This window comes from Lucilia cuprina, chromosome 3 (genome assembly GCF_022045245.1).
Source record: "Lucilia cuprina isolate Lc7/37 chromosome 3, ASM2204524v1, whole genome shotgun sequence".
Classification (NCBI taxonomy): Eukaryota; Metazoa; Arthropoda; class Insecta; order Diptera; family Calliphoridae; genus Lucilia; species Lucilia cuprina.
The window spans coordinates 36,400,819-36,415,892 of NC_060951.1; the positions used below are offsets into that span (position 1 = coordinate 36,400,819).

General features: G+C 26.8%; 1 long non-coding RNA gene and 2 other non-coding genes across 3 annotated transcripts in view; 2 read left to right on the top strand and 1 right to left on the bottom strand.

Moving 5' to 3' along the window:
- LOC124419151 overlaps positions 1-15,074 on the bottom strand; it is a 144,268-nt gene that overhangs the window by 40,642 nt on the left and 88,552 nt on the right. The gene's annotated exons all lie outside the window — the stretch shown is intronic.
- LOC111677377 lies at positions 4,182-4,322 on the top strand. Its single transcript, XR_002762559.2, has one exon. It is a non-coding gene; the product is annotated as a U4 spliceosomal RNA (small nuclear RNA).
- LOC111677376 lies at positions 6,985-7,125 on the top strand. Its single transcript, XR_002762558.2, has one exon. It is a non-coding gene; the product is annotated as a U4 spliceosomal RNA (small nuclear RNA).

Consider the following 15,074-nt stretch of genomic DNA (forward strand, 5'->3'; position numbering starts at 1 on the left):
GAACTAGAACTGAACTAGAACTGAACTAGAACTGAACTAGAACTGAACTAGAACTGAACTAGAACTGAACTAGAACTGAACTAGAAATGAACTAGAACTGAACTGAACAGAACTAGAACTGAACTAAAACTGAACTAGAACTGATCTATAACTGAACTAAAACTATAGTAATTGGATTATCATTTTCTCTTTACATAAGTATATAGCCTTTTCTCTTTTTTACCAGATTTTATTTTCTTTTGTACCAAGACTTTAGGAAAAAATAAATTTTTAAATAAAGTTTTGTTATAATTCACGCCAAAACTATCATACCTTTTCGCTATTATAATGTTTTCTTTTAAAAACTTTTCACTCAATTATTTTTTTAACAATCGTAAAGGAAAAAAAGAATCAGTTACAGAAACATAAAATGAAAAATATATATAAACGTGGATTTATCATTATTTTAAATCCAATGTTTCACACTGTTGCCAAAAGAAAAAACAACAACAAAAAGGACTGCTATAACAACTGCAAGGACTTGCAACTGGAATAAAAACTTATCCATTGAATGTAAAAATGGCAAACCAAAGAATATCAAGTCCTCGTAATAGTATAAAGTTTTAGAATTATTTTCTCAATTCAGTCGTTGTGTATTACTTTTTTTCCAATTTCATTTACCACCTGTGACACAAACAACTTATGAGTTCTTTAAATGTGTCTGAGAAGCGTGGATAAAGGAGATGGTTTAAGTTGAGTAAAAAAATTGAGGAAAATTTTTATTAGATTTTGTGTTATACTGTTGAGATAAGTAACTAAAAAATTGTTTGTTTACTTGTTGCTTAAAAAGTATCTAGGATATAGTTTTTAGTGTAGAGCTGTATCAAGGCAGAGTATTAAAAGAGTTTTATGCTTCAAAAAGCTCTGTCAAAATTAACTATCAAACAAGATGAAAATATTACATCTGATGATCATTATCAGACATAAATTAAATCGAACATGCTTTAGCTTACACTCCTTTATTACACTGCTTATCAACTTTGTCTTTTCTCATATTGCTGTTGTCCCAATGTTATTCTTGTTCTTATTAAGTGTAAAACATACAAGCGTAAATACAAATACAGACATAAACACAACACAGGTATTACGGATTTTTTCAAAATCTTTGTTTTTGTATGTGTGTGAGCGAGTATTATTTTTTATGAAAAATGCTTGTCTCACAAGTTTTAATTAGTTTTTGCTAAAAACCCTCATACATTTTCCATTTTTTATTTTTATACCACCCACGATTGTACTACGCATAAAAAAGCTGTGGCAGTTAAACTGATGATCACAGGATTTTGTGCAAAACTAAGAAATGGTTAGGTGAAGGAAAGACTATTACTATAATATTGTACTATTAGTATAATTTTTAGATATTTTAATTATAAAAAATCAAACGGTGATAATTTTTGACCAAAGTTTTTACTACTTTTTTACATAATTTGATATTTTAGTTCAATTTTAGTTCAGTTCTAGTTCAGTTTTAGATCAGTTCTAGTTCAGTTCTAGTTCAATTCTAGTTCAGTTCTAGTCCAGTTCTAGTTAAGTTCTGGTTCAGTTCTAGTTAAGTTCTAGTTAAGTTCTAGTTCAGTTCTAGTTCAGTTCTAGTTCAGTTCTAGTTCAGTTCTAGTTCAGTTCTAGTTCAGTTCTAGTTCAGTTCTAGTTCAATTCTAGTTCAGTTCTAGTTCAGTTCTAGTTCAGTTCTAGTTCAGTTCTAGTTCAGTTCTAGTTCAGGTCTAGTTCAGTTCTACTTCAGTACTAGTTCAGTTCTAGTTCAGTTCTAGTTTAGTTCTAGTTCAGTTCTAGTTCAGTTCTAATTCAGTTCTAGTTCAGTTCTAGTTCAGTTCTAATTCAGTTCTAGTTCAGTTCAGTTGTAGTTCAGTACTAGATCGTAGGCATTCCTTAAAAAGTAATCGAATTAAGAAAGTAGAAAAATATAAATAATTTCCACTGCCGGACACATAACATTTGAAGCGCTTTTAATTTAAGTCATAATCGAACACAACTTATACGAATAAATCGAAGTAAATAAATTTCTTAAAGTTAAAAATAAATTCATAACGCTGCTGCTCTTTTAATGTGCTCCTTACATTATTATATGTACAATGTCTCTATTATTTTGAATTTTTTTTTTAATAATATTTTTTTTTTTCATTTTTTTGAGGACGTGCCAATGTGCGGAAGTAATTTGTATTTTCATTAGGTTGGTAACATATTTTGTCAATTGCATTATCTATACATACAAATAGTCATTTATTCATTCATTTGTTCATCTATTCCTACACATATGTACATGTGTTGAGAGACAAATAAGACAATAATAATAAAAAATATTGTATAAATGAATACGAATGATGAGAATGTATTACAACACAAAATACATACCCAAAAAAGCGGATATAAAAAGGACCAAAATAGTAGAAAGAGAAAAATAACCAAACATACATACATACTACATATGAATACAAATATTATGAAGTAGGTTCTGATTTACGACAGTGGGACTGATAAAAAAAATGCGTACGTAATCAATTATTACAAATGGGTTACGCAAAGGGAATTGAGGTCTTATGAAAGTTTTTGCTCAAGTGGCAGAATAATTTTTTAACAGTATTATTTGTTCAGTTCTAGTTCAGTTCTAGTTCGGATCTAGTTAAATTCTAGTTCAGTTCTAGTTCAGTTCTAGTTCAGTTCTACTTCAGTTCTAGTTCAGTTCTAGTTCAGTTCTAGTTCAGTTCTAGTTCAGTTCTAGTTCAGTTCTAGTTCAGTTCTAGTTCAGTTCTAGTTCAGTTCTAGTTCAGTTCTAGTTCAGTTCTAGTTCAGTTCTAGTTCAGTTCTAGTTCAGTTCGAGTTCAGTTCTAGTTCAGTTCTAGTTCAGTTCTAGTTCAGTTCTAGTTCAGTTCTAGTTCAGTTCTAGTTCAGTTCTAGTTCAGTTCTAGTTCAGTTCTAGTTCAGTTCTAGTTCAGTTCTAGTACAGTTCCAATTTAGTTCAGTTCTATCATAATTTTTCTTAATTGTGTCTACTGTGAAACGTACAATAATTCTAGTTATAGTTAAAAGTATAAGTTGTCGTTGCTATTGTAGTTATCACCCTGTAATTCACAAACTAACAAGTGCACTTAAAAGGGCATATTGTTGTAATACTCACAAATACTTGTACATACACTCATGCATTAAAACCACTTATATAGTTACACACGTATATATATCACAAATACAGGGATTGTCACAAAGAGAATCGACTTATGTATTTTTCGTTTAAAATTGTGTTAACAACTTACGCTACTTTTACATTATATCACAAGTAATATGATCTGTCATAATATTGTGTAGAAGAGAATGGATGGGATCGTCTATACGCAATATGTAATGAAACCATCACACGTTGAGAGAAAATACAGATGGAAAATTTGACAGTGGTATAGCTCTGTGAAACGACCTCTGATTTACATACATTGAATTAATATGAATATTAAAGTGTTTGTAAATGTATACTACAGAATTTTTTCTCATATTTGATTTTAACACTTACACATACCAATATTCCATTCTATCTCTCTTCTCACCAGACACTATCAAATATTGGCAAATAACAAAAATAAAGATGTTTTTGGAATTGTTTTTTTTTCTTCTTCTACATTTATGCGGATATGAATTGTAAAATGGATAAATGAAACTGAAAATGGAAAAAAATACTTAAATTAAGTGACTTCCGTTACACACAGTAAATTTTTTTTCGACTTTTACTTTTTTTCTATTATGAGTTCAGTGTGTGCGTTGCAGTGTCTGTATTGATGCTGCTGTTGTGCCGTCTAGCCGTCTGGTGTAAAGCAATTCATTTCATAGTTTATTAAGGTAAAAATAACAACAATGAGACCAGCAGCAAAAAAAGAAAACAAATATATAATCAGGAAGTAATAAAAAAAATGACAGAAAAAAATTCTAATGAAATTATATTTTATTTAAGTAACTAATTAGTCGAGTTTTTAGTGTAGTTGTTAATAATCAACTGGACTGCATAGTTTATCAACCCCCAGTCAAAGAAGTGAAATGTGGATGTTTCCCTGTTACTAGTTATTAGTGTCAGAATTATGTTTATAATTCCCATAGAGTTTATTTAAAATTCAACCTATATAGTGAAGCTTTTTCAGAGTATCATTAGCTTTGCGCAGTGGTAATATCGTAACCCATGAAGTGTTTACTGAGGTGCGATTATTGCTAGTTGAAAACTTTAACCAATACCTCGCCATGGGGACGTGAAATACCGTCCACTACGGCAATTTTTGGAAGCCCGAAAGGGCTTATAAATTTATCAATTTCAATCGGTTATAATTAGCAAAACAAACTTTATTTGGTAAAAAATTCTTTAAATCAGTCGGCAACAGGTTATCTGGATTTTTTATGATTTACAGGATTTTGACTTCTATAGACTAGTCCATAGAAATATACATCAACTAGTTAACAGACTTGGTCATATATCAGATAATAGATTAGCCTTATTCGTAGAGTAGTATGTGGACTTGGTTAGGGACTACTTTATTCTTATAGTATTTCTTAGACTGGTCAATAGAGTAATCTATAGTTGAGTACATATTCTAGTATACAGACAAGTCTATTAACTATTTTATGGGATAGTCTATGATCTGATCTATTTACCAATATATAGACTAGACTATAGACTTGTTTATTGAGTAGAAAATGGACTAGGCTATTCATTAGTCTGTGAACTAGTATATTGATGATCTTAAGGGCTGGTCTATTGATTAGGCTGTGGACTTGATCTTTAGAACAGTCAATGGATTAATAGTTTGGCTATGGTTTGGTCTCTTGACTATTCAATTCTTCATCGATTAGTCTACGATGTATAACTAGATTCAATTCAATTTTGTTTAAACATCTTAACTTTCTCCCAAAAACTGTAAACGAAATTTAAACAAATATTCAACAGATAATTTCTTTATGCTAAATTTATGAAATTTACAATCATCATGATAAATAAACTTGTATTTAATATAATAAGCTACTGAGATTCTTAAGCAAGCCAAAAAAGGGGTTATAAATATAGAAAAAAATCCATCTTGAACATATAAAATACCATAAAAAATCGAAAGCAAACTTTACCCTTCCAAAAACGAAAATATATGGGCCAATATATAGAAAATTTAAAAATTCTAAAAATACACTCAAACATAAAACATACATATATTTGTTATTTGTATATAAATTTTCACTTTAAAATTTTACAAATTTTTATTATTTTACACAGAATGTAACAAAAAAGGATTTACTCTAAAGAAAAACTGTTACAACAGGGCAAAAGGATAAAAACAAAAGCAATTTGTATATATTTTGTTTTACAACATTGATTGTTACATCAAAAGGTTTTTATTTAAGGGAATTTATCCGAAAAAAAGAAGGAGAAATAATTTTATATTCTTTTGTTTATAAAGGACTTTAAGATTTATTGATGTAAACGTCCGTGATACTAAGAACAGCAGCAAAGTAAAAAGGGGACGAGGAAAAAAAGATAAAAACCAAAAATATAACTGAAAATTTGTTTACAATCATTTGGCATCTATATTATTTATATAAAAATATCTTAAATTTACATGTGTGTTTATCTACCTACAAACATATGTATGTAGGATGTGGGTAACATATATTTGTTGAAACTTTAAAATTTGCTTTTGCTTTTTGGTGTTTTAAAATACAACTAAAAAAGGATTTTTATTTTGTTATGGCTTTAGGCAAATTTGGTATAATGAGTTTCCTGTGTAAATACCCGAAAATACAATCAAGATTTTCTATATAAAATATATATTTATATGTAGTATGTTTTAAAATACATATGTATATGTATTAAGGCATCCATGTAGTTACATAACTAATGATTTGCTTTTGAATTAAAAATAAATAAGTCTAGTACAAAGTCTAGTCTATAGTCTAGTCTATAGTCTAGTCTATAGTCTAGTCTATAGTCTAGTCTATAGTCTAGTCTATAGTCTAGTCTATAGTCTAGTCTATAGTCTAGTCTATATTTCAGTCTATAGTCTAGTCTATAGTCTAGTCTAAAGTCTAGTCTCTAGTCTAGTCTATAGTCTAGTCTATAGTCTATTCTATAGTCTAGTCTATAGTCAAGTCTATAGTCTAGTCGATAGTCTTGTAAAGTTTAGTCTTTAATCCAGTGTAAAGTCTGGTCTATAGTCTAGTCTGACGGGGATCGCGTGAACCACTAGTCGATAGCTCGCTATCACTCCGTCCATTATAAAAAGCCTATTCTAACTCTATTTTAAAGTCTAATCTACAGTTTAGTATATATTCTTGTCTAGTCATAATATAGTATAGTGAATAGTCTAGTCTATAGTCTGGTCTATGATGTGTTCTATAGCCCCGTCTACAGTCCGGGCCATAGAATAGTTTGATCTATAATCTATAGTCTTGAATCTAGTCTATTGTCTTTGGGGTTCTCTATAATTCAGAGACTAGTCTAGTCTCCGGTCTGGTGTATAGCCTAATCTAGTGTATAGTCTTAGCCTCGATAATAGTTGTGTCCCAGTCCAAAGTGTAGTCTGATCCCTAGCCTCGTTTGTTTGTCGATTAGTTGGTCCGTTTTTTATTGTGTCCTGGTGCACATAACTGTGATTTTATACACATACTTATGATCATATGAATGTTATGCTAACGAAAATCATTTTGCACAAAATATTTAATTTTTTTTTTGCAAAATCGCAACGAAACAAGTTTCTCTACAATGGCACCTAAACTACCCCTTAGATATTGAAAGATATGTTATTTAATTGAAAAAATAAAAAAAGCTATAAGATAACGTTTTCTAGAAGCATCCCTTATTATCTTATTTTTAACGTGCTTTCAGTTAAGTTCTTTAACAAAACTTATGTTTTTAATTCCCATAAAGTTTATTTTAATTTTAAATTAAATAGTGAAGCATAGTAGAGTATCATTAGCTTTGCGCAGTGGTAATATCGTAACCCATGAAGTGTTTACTGAGGTGCGATTATTGCTAGTTGAAAACTTTAACCAATACCTCGCCATGGGGACGTGAAATACCGTCCACTACGGCAATTTTTGGAAGTCCGAAAGGGCTTATGAATAAATCAATTTCAAAGAGATTATAATTGCTAAAGATAGTCTAATAAAGATTTAAAATGTAGTAGAAAAAGAACAGACATCTGCAGTATATAGACGTATTCTATTTTATTTAAAATAAAGTGATAAATTCTTGATACCGTGAGTTTATACCTTCTACTAAAAAATATAATTCTTGTTGAATTTTTAGCTATGATCAAAGAAAGTTAATTAAAAATGTTGCTTTTATTTTTTGAAGGTGTCAATAACACATGTGCTAAAACAGCTTCATAATTTTACCACCAAGTGAAAAAACAAACGTCTTTATAAATTTAAAACATAAATTTGGAAAAATTGTTTAAACGAAAAAGAAATCAACTTTCTTTCGAACTTTCAAAATCATAATTTAAATTTTCTTTTCAAATATATGCATTTCTCTTTTGTACACTTGATTTCATGGTCAAATGAATATAAATGCGATTTACACTTTACGTAAACTTTTTGAGTGTTAAATTCAATTTATATTCATATTTGTGAACACATTTTTGAGTCTATTATTTGTAAATTTTCATATCATCTGTATCTACATTTTTCTTTATGTAGTTTTTTTCAAAATTTCTTTTTTTTAGTCTACTTTTCACAGCCATTACGCTGTGTATTGTCTGCATTCGAATAAAAAGATTTGTTGGATTTTTTTTTAGGAACATTTTTATTTAGATTTTTTTAGTTTTTCTTGTTTTCAACTCTACATTTTGCACATCAACAGACATTTATGCCCTGAACTTGATTTCATTTTTCTTTATAGAAATTTTTTCTTACTCCATAATTTCTTCTTTTTTCACTTTCAATTTGTCACGAATGGAGTTATAAATCTTGGAAAAAAATATATAAATTTTCATATATGACAGGATGGAAAAGAGATGAAGATGGGGTGAATATCCATTTTCAACAGAGAGTCTCAAAAAAGGATTTTCCCGCAGTCCAAAGATTTACATTCTTTCAAGGAGCCATGATTTTCTTTTTTTGTACTCTTTTAGAGCAAAAATTTTCTATAGAAAATCATACTCTTTTAGAGCAAAATTTTTCTATAGAAAATCATACTCTTTTAGAGCAAAAATTTTCTATAGAAAATCATACTCTTTTAGAGCAAAAATTTTCTATAGAAAATCATACTCTTTTAGAGCAAAAATCTACTAAAAAATATAATTCTTGTTGAATTTTTAGCTATGATCAAAGAAAGTTAATTAAAAATGTTGCTTTTATTTTTTGAAGGTGTCAATAACACATGTGCTAAAACAGCTTCATAATTTTACCACCAAGTGAAAAAACAAACGTCTTTATAAATTTAAAACATAAATTTGGAAAAATTGTTTTAAACGAAAAAGAAATCAACTTTCTTTCGAACTTTCAAAATCATAATTTAAATTTTCTTTTCAAATATATGCATTTCTCTTTTGTACACTTGATTTCATGGTCAAATGAATATAAATGCGATTTACACTTTACGTAAACTTTTTGAGTGTTAAATTCAATTTATATTCATATTTGTGAACACATTTTTGAGTCTATTATTTGTAAATTTTCATATCATCTGTATCTACATTTTTCTTTATGTAGTTTTTTTCAAAATTTCTTTTTTTTAGTCTACTTTTCACAGCCATTACGCTGTGTATTGTCTGCATTCGAATAAAAAGATTTGTTGGATTTTTTTTTAGGAACATTTTTATTTAGATTTTTTTAGTTTTTCTTGTTTTCAACTCTACATTTTGCACATCAACAGACATTTATGCCCTGAACTTGATTTCATTTTTCTTTATAGAAATTTTTTCTTACTCCATAATTTCTTCTTTTTTCACTTTCAATTTGTCACGAATGGAGTTATAAATCTTGGAAAAAAATATATAAATTTTCATATATGACAGGATGGAAAAGAGATGAAGATGGGGTGAATATCCATTTTCAACAGAGAGTCTCAAAAAAGGATTTTCCCGCAGTCCAAAGATTTACATTCTTTCAAGGAGCCATGATTTTCTTTTTTTGTACTCTTTTAGAGCAAAAATTTTCTATAGAAAATCATACTCTTTTAGAGCAAAATTTTTCTATAGAAAATCATACTCTTTTAGAGCAAAAATTTTCTATAGAAAATCATACTCTTTTAGAGCAAAAATTTTCTATAGAAAATCATACTCTTTTAGAGCAAAAATTTTCTATAGAAAATCATACTCTTTTAGAGCAAAAATTTTCTATAGAAAATCATACTCTTTTAGAGCAAAAATTTTCTATAGAAAATCATACTCTTTTAGAGCAAAAATTTTCTATAGAAAATCATACTCTTTTAGAGCAAAAATTTTCTATAGAAAAACATACTCTTTTAGAGCAAAAATTTTCTATAGAAAATCATACTCTTTTAGAGCAAAAATTTTCTATAGAAAATCATACTCTTTTAGAGCAAAAATTTTCTATAGAAAATCATACTCTTTTAGAGCAAAAATTTTCTATAGAAAATCATACTCTTTTAGAGCAAAAATTTTCTATAGAAAATCATACTCTTTTAGAAAATTTTCTATAGAAAATCATACTCTTTTAGAGTAAAAATTTTCTATAGAAAATCATACTCTTTTAGAGTAAAAATTTTCTATAGAAAATCATACTCTTTTAGAGTAAAAATTTTCTATAGAAAATCATACTCTTTTAGAGTAAAAATTTTCTATAGAAAATCATACTCTTTTAGAGTAAAAATTTTCTATAGAAAATCATACTCTTTTAGAGTAAAAATTTTCTATAGAAAATCATATACTCTTTTAGAGTAAAAATTTTCTATAGAAAAATCATACTCTTTTAGAGTAAAAATTTTCTATAGAAAATCATACTCTTTTAGAGTAAAAATTTTCTATAGAAAATCATACTCTTTTAGAGTAAAAATTTTCTATAGAAAATCATACTCTTTTAGAGTAAAAATTTTCTATAGAAAATCATACTCTTTTAGAGTAAAAATTTTCTATAGAAAATCATACTCTTTTAGAGTAAAAATTTTCTATAGAAAATCATACTCTTTTAGAGTAAAAATTTTCTATAGAAAATCATACTCTTTTAGAGCAAAATTTTTCTGTTTCTCAAAGCAATCATTTTCTATAGAAAATCAAATCCTTTCTACTAAATTTAAAGAAATTTCTCTTTCATTGCAGGATTTATTATCTAGAGAAATAACTGCACACAAATAATATTAAGAGTAAGTAAAGTTTTTAACCAAAATTTTATAAAAAATTTCTTTAATTTTTTGTTCATATTACATTTAAAATATATTTAAGAATCTCTATCTAGTTTCGGCTAGTAGCTACATACAAACATCCATTATATATGTATAACTATATCAAAATTATATATACATGTACTAACACCTCTATAATACAATAACCAAATAAATACAACAGCGACAAAAAAACTATTACTACTACACACTCACTGAACGATTCAACACTTTAAACTACGGTTAAGATCCTGTTCCTGTTGACGATGAATAGAATGGCAAAAGGAAATCAAATCACAGCGGATGTAAGACTGAATGTACCGATTTCTAAATGCAAATACACATACATATTCACCCAACAGATAAACATAAATATAAAAAGGAAGAACAGGGAGAGATTTAGAGAGAGAGAGAGAGAGAGAGATGTGGATAAAATGAAATCTCCTTAAAATATACAAAAATATTTTCGCAACTACACACAGAGACAGGTGAATGCACATATGTATATTAAGGATCTAAACATAAATGGTATAAATGTTGTCTCTAAAGAGCACATGTATTTTTAAAGTAATGCTAGTGTTGGTGTTGAGCATGTATGTATATTTTTCTTCCAAAAAGAAAAAAATACTAATAATAATATTAAATTGCAAAATGAAATCATGAAAATTCTTTTATATTTTTATGAGCTTAAATAGAACTAAAAAATGCAAAACGTTGTCATTGTATGAATTGTAGTCGTTGTCGTATTATTATGATTATTTTTTTTAACAACTAGATTCGTTTTCTTTTTTTTACAATTTTATTTTATTTCAGTCTCTTGTTAAGCATGTGACCCGTCATAAGGTTCATGTTTTATAAAATTTATTTAAGTCTTTTATCTCACATATAACTATATAAAGTTACACAGTGTAGTGTGAAGTAGATGAAAGTGCTTTTCACTATTGCCACTACCGATGTTGATGATGAGCAGGTTAACAACGTTAAATGTGCGAATTATAAATGTGGATTTTTATTACAATTGCACAAGAAGACATATAAAGTTTTAAGAAAAAATGGTAATAAACATATAGAAATTATACTTTTTGTCATGTAACAAGAGTTACAAATGTAAATGAAAAAAAAACATTTCGGAAAAAAGGGAAGGGGGTTTTTTAAACTAGTACATAAATGAAACTAGAACTGAACTAGAACTGAACTAGCACTGAACTAGAACTGAACTAGAACTGAACTAGAACTGAACTAGAACTGAACTAGAACTGAACTAGAACTGAACTAGAACTGAACTAGATTTGAACTAGAACTGAACTAGAACTGAACTAGAACTGAACTAGAACTGAACTAGAACTGAACTAGAACTGAACTAGAACTGAACTAGAACTGAACTAGAACTGAAAAATATTATATTTGAATCTCACATTAATTTAGAAATAATGTCAACATTTGGTGTAGGGTATTTTTTGGTTGGTACCCCTAACTTTTTAAAATGCTAAATACATTTCAGTTTTTAATTTTATAAATATTTTTTTGGTACATTTTCACTTTTATCCTGCTTATTTTTTTTTTTAATAAATTTGGACACTTTTGCTAAAATATGTGTCCTTTTCATTTATTGTTTACAAATTACATTCAATTTGTTGTTTGTAAAAGAAACTTTTTGTTGCTACTTTATTTTCTAGATCTAATAAATTTTATTCTATTTACTTTGTCTGCACAAGAATGTGGAATGTTTTCCTTTTTTTGTGTTAGAATACATATTTATATAGGGTTCTTAATTCACGAGATTTTTTTCTTAAATTTCTCTTTGAATAGAGACTTAATCTAAATTATTTTAAATATTTTCTTGTTTTAATAATTAAAAATCTAGGAGCTTTTCAATAATGCCGTTGTTATAAACTGAGAATTTTTACAAATCCTGCAAATTCGACAAAAAAATTAGTGTATTGAAAACCCTGCTCTCGATACAACTTTTGTGAGTTTGGCGCAAAAAGAGTTTGTGAAAAGTTTTTTCTTGCAAACTTATTTATTATAAATATGTTTTTGGTCAAATGTCATAGACATTATATTGTAATATAAACTTTTCTTTATGATTGTAAGTTTACACATGTAAAAAGTATTATTGTTGCTTGTTAGAAAGACATTTATGAGACTAGTTTAATTTTGTTGTAGTTGTGTTTTTTCGGGACAATTAATTGGAAATAAAAGTAAAGGTCAGTTTTTGGTGAATATAGAAATTTAAAGTTCGAATTTTTTTATAAAAAGAGGAAATTCTTGCAAATTTCGTATACGCAAGAAAAATCTACGAACAATTTGTTGAAAAAATATGATTTTTTAAAAGATTTTTTAAGATTTTATATAGAAATGATAAATTTACTCTTTTATCTCATGAAAATTGATATCTTTTTTATAAAGAGTGAAAATCTCTAAAGATGATGTAGAAAAAGTAAAATTTTTTAAGAATTTCTTTAAAAAATAAATATTTTGAAAATTTTCTTAAAGAAATATTTTGTCAAAGTTTCTATAGTAAAATGAAGTATAAATATAAATGTATTTTTTGCAATAAAAGTGAAATTTTCTGAAAATGTGAAATTTGCCGCAAAAAAGAGATATTTTGAAAGATTAGAAAATTTACGTAATTTTTCTTTAACAGAAAGATAAATTTTCTTTAAAATAAAGACATATTTTCTGAATTTTTTCTATAACAGAAAGAAACATTTTTCGAAAAATTTCTTTTAAAAAAATAGTAAATTTTTCAAAAATTTTCTACAAAATAAAGATAAATTTTCCGAAAGAAAGATAAATTTTTCATAAATAAGAAAGAACATTTTTTTTAAATATTCTATTCAAAAAGAAACAGAAATTTTCCAAACATTTTCTCTAAAAGATAGAGAAATTTTTTAAAAATTTTCTATAGAAGAAAGACAAAATTTTTGAAAATTTTCTATAAAAGAAGGACAAAATTTTTGAAAATTTTCTATAAAAGAAAAACAACATTTTGAAAATTTTCTATAAAAGAAAATTTTCTACAAAAGAAAGACAAATTTTTGTAAATTTTCTACACAAGAATGACAAATTTTTTGAACATTTTCTATAAAAGAAAAAAAAATTTTGAAAATTTTCTATAAAAAAGAAAATTTTTCTATAAAAGAAAAAAATTTGATAAAAAGATTTTTTTTGAAAATTTTCTTTAAAATAAATAAAAAAATATATATTATTGATTACAATAAATTAAATATTGAATTTCAAATATTAAAAAAAAACATTTAAATGGTTTCCTTTATATCTTTACATTACAAGTAATTTTGCCACATATAAGTCCTTTTGATTTAACCACACATATGAAGTTTATTCATTTCCTTTTCCTGTTTTTGTATCCCCATTTTATTTATTATTTTTTGCCTTTTTCTTAAGAACTCGAATTACAACAAATCTTTTGGTGAACCATAATCTACTAATAGTTACTTATTTCAAAATTAACTATTGTTGCGGATACTTAATTTAATTCTTTACCTTTTTTCTCTTAAAAAGAAGTACAAGAATAACTGTTCTTTTACAGAAAATCTTGCACTTTTTGCTTTATGTCTTTTTGCGTTTTTTTGTACTCTAAAGCGTCTCATAAAGACACGAAGCATTTTGTGGCATTCAACTTATTGTACACAATAGACCAATTTGTACTTTTTCCTTGTAATACATTCTATTTTGTATTTATAAGATTTAGCTCTTTTTTGTTCTGGATTTCTTAGACTGGGGAGTATTAAGTGTTCATTCATGCAATTGAATGGTTTAAGAAGAGTTTTACATGGTTTATGTTTGTAGGTTTTAGTGCTGCATGACTGAAAAGTAAATGGTGTTTAAGGAAGTAAGGCTTTAGTGCTTTACGTCCTTTTTGTTGTAAAACATGTTTTAGAATTAAAATTTTAATTTAAGATTTTTCCAAATTTAATTTCTTTTTAAAGAATATAGAAAATTTTTATCGTTTGTAAACTTTAATTTATTAACAACAAACTCCCTCTAATAAAGTTTATATGTCTAACTATAAATATTTATCATAAGTGTATACTTTAATTTAAAACTCGCTATACATTTCTAAAGTCATAAAATTATAGAGAAAAATAACTTCATAAAAATAATAATAAAAAACATAAAACTCAAAATACATTTGTTTTTTTTTATTATTATTTTTCTTTAAATATAAAAGGAAAAGATCAAAACATTTACTCAAACGTATCTCTGTCATTATATTCATTTATGAGTGTGTGAGTTGTTTTTCGCATTTGTAGTTGATATCATGCGGTTAATAAAGTGCGTTATAAAAATTGTTATTATCACACCATTATGACACTTCCAGATGCTTATCACTACCACCAGTATCGTCGTCAACATTATTATTATTATGATTGTGATAAAGCGATAAAACTTTTAGAAGAAAATATTGTATTTAGAAATATAATCACACAAGCATACAAATACCTTTATAAATATTCATATACATATGTACATACACCTACCTATCATACCTACATATAAGGTAACAAAAAAGGAAAGAAAATGGATAATTTTCTATGCCAAAATATTTTTGAAATGTCGAAAATTTTTAATGAAAACAGAGATAATTTTCAGTTCTAGTTCAGGTCTAGTTCAGTTCTAGTTCAGGTCTAGTTCAGTTCTAGTTCAGTTCTAGTTCAGTTCTAGTTCAGTTCTAGTTCAGTTCTAGTTCAGTTCT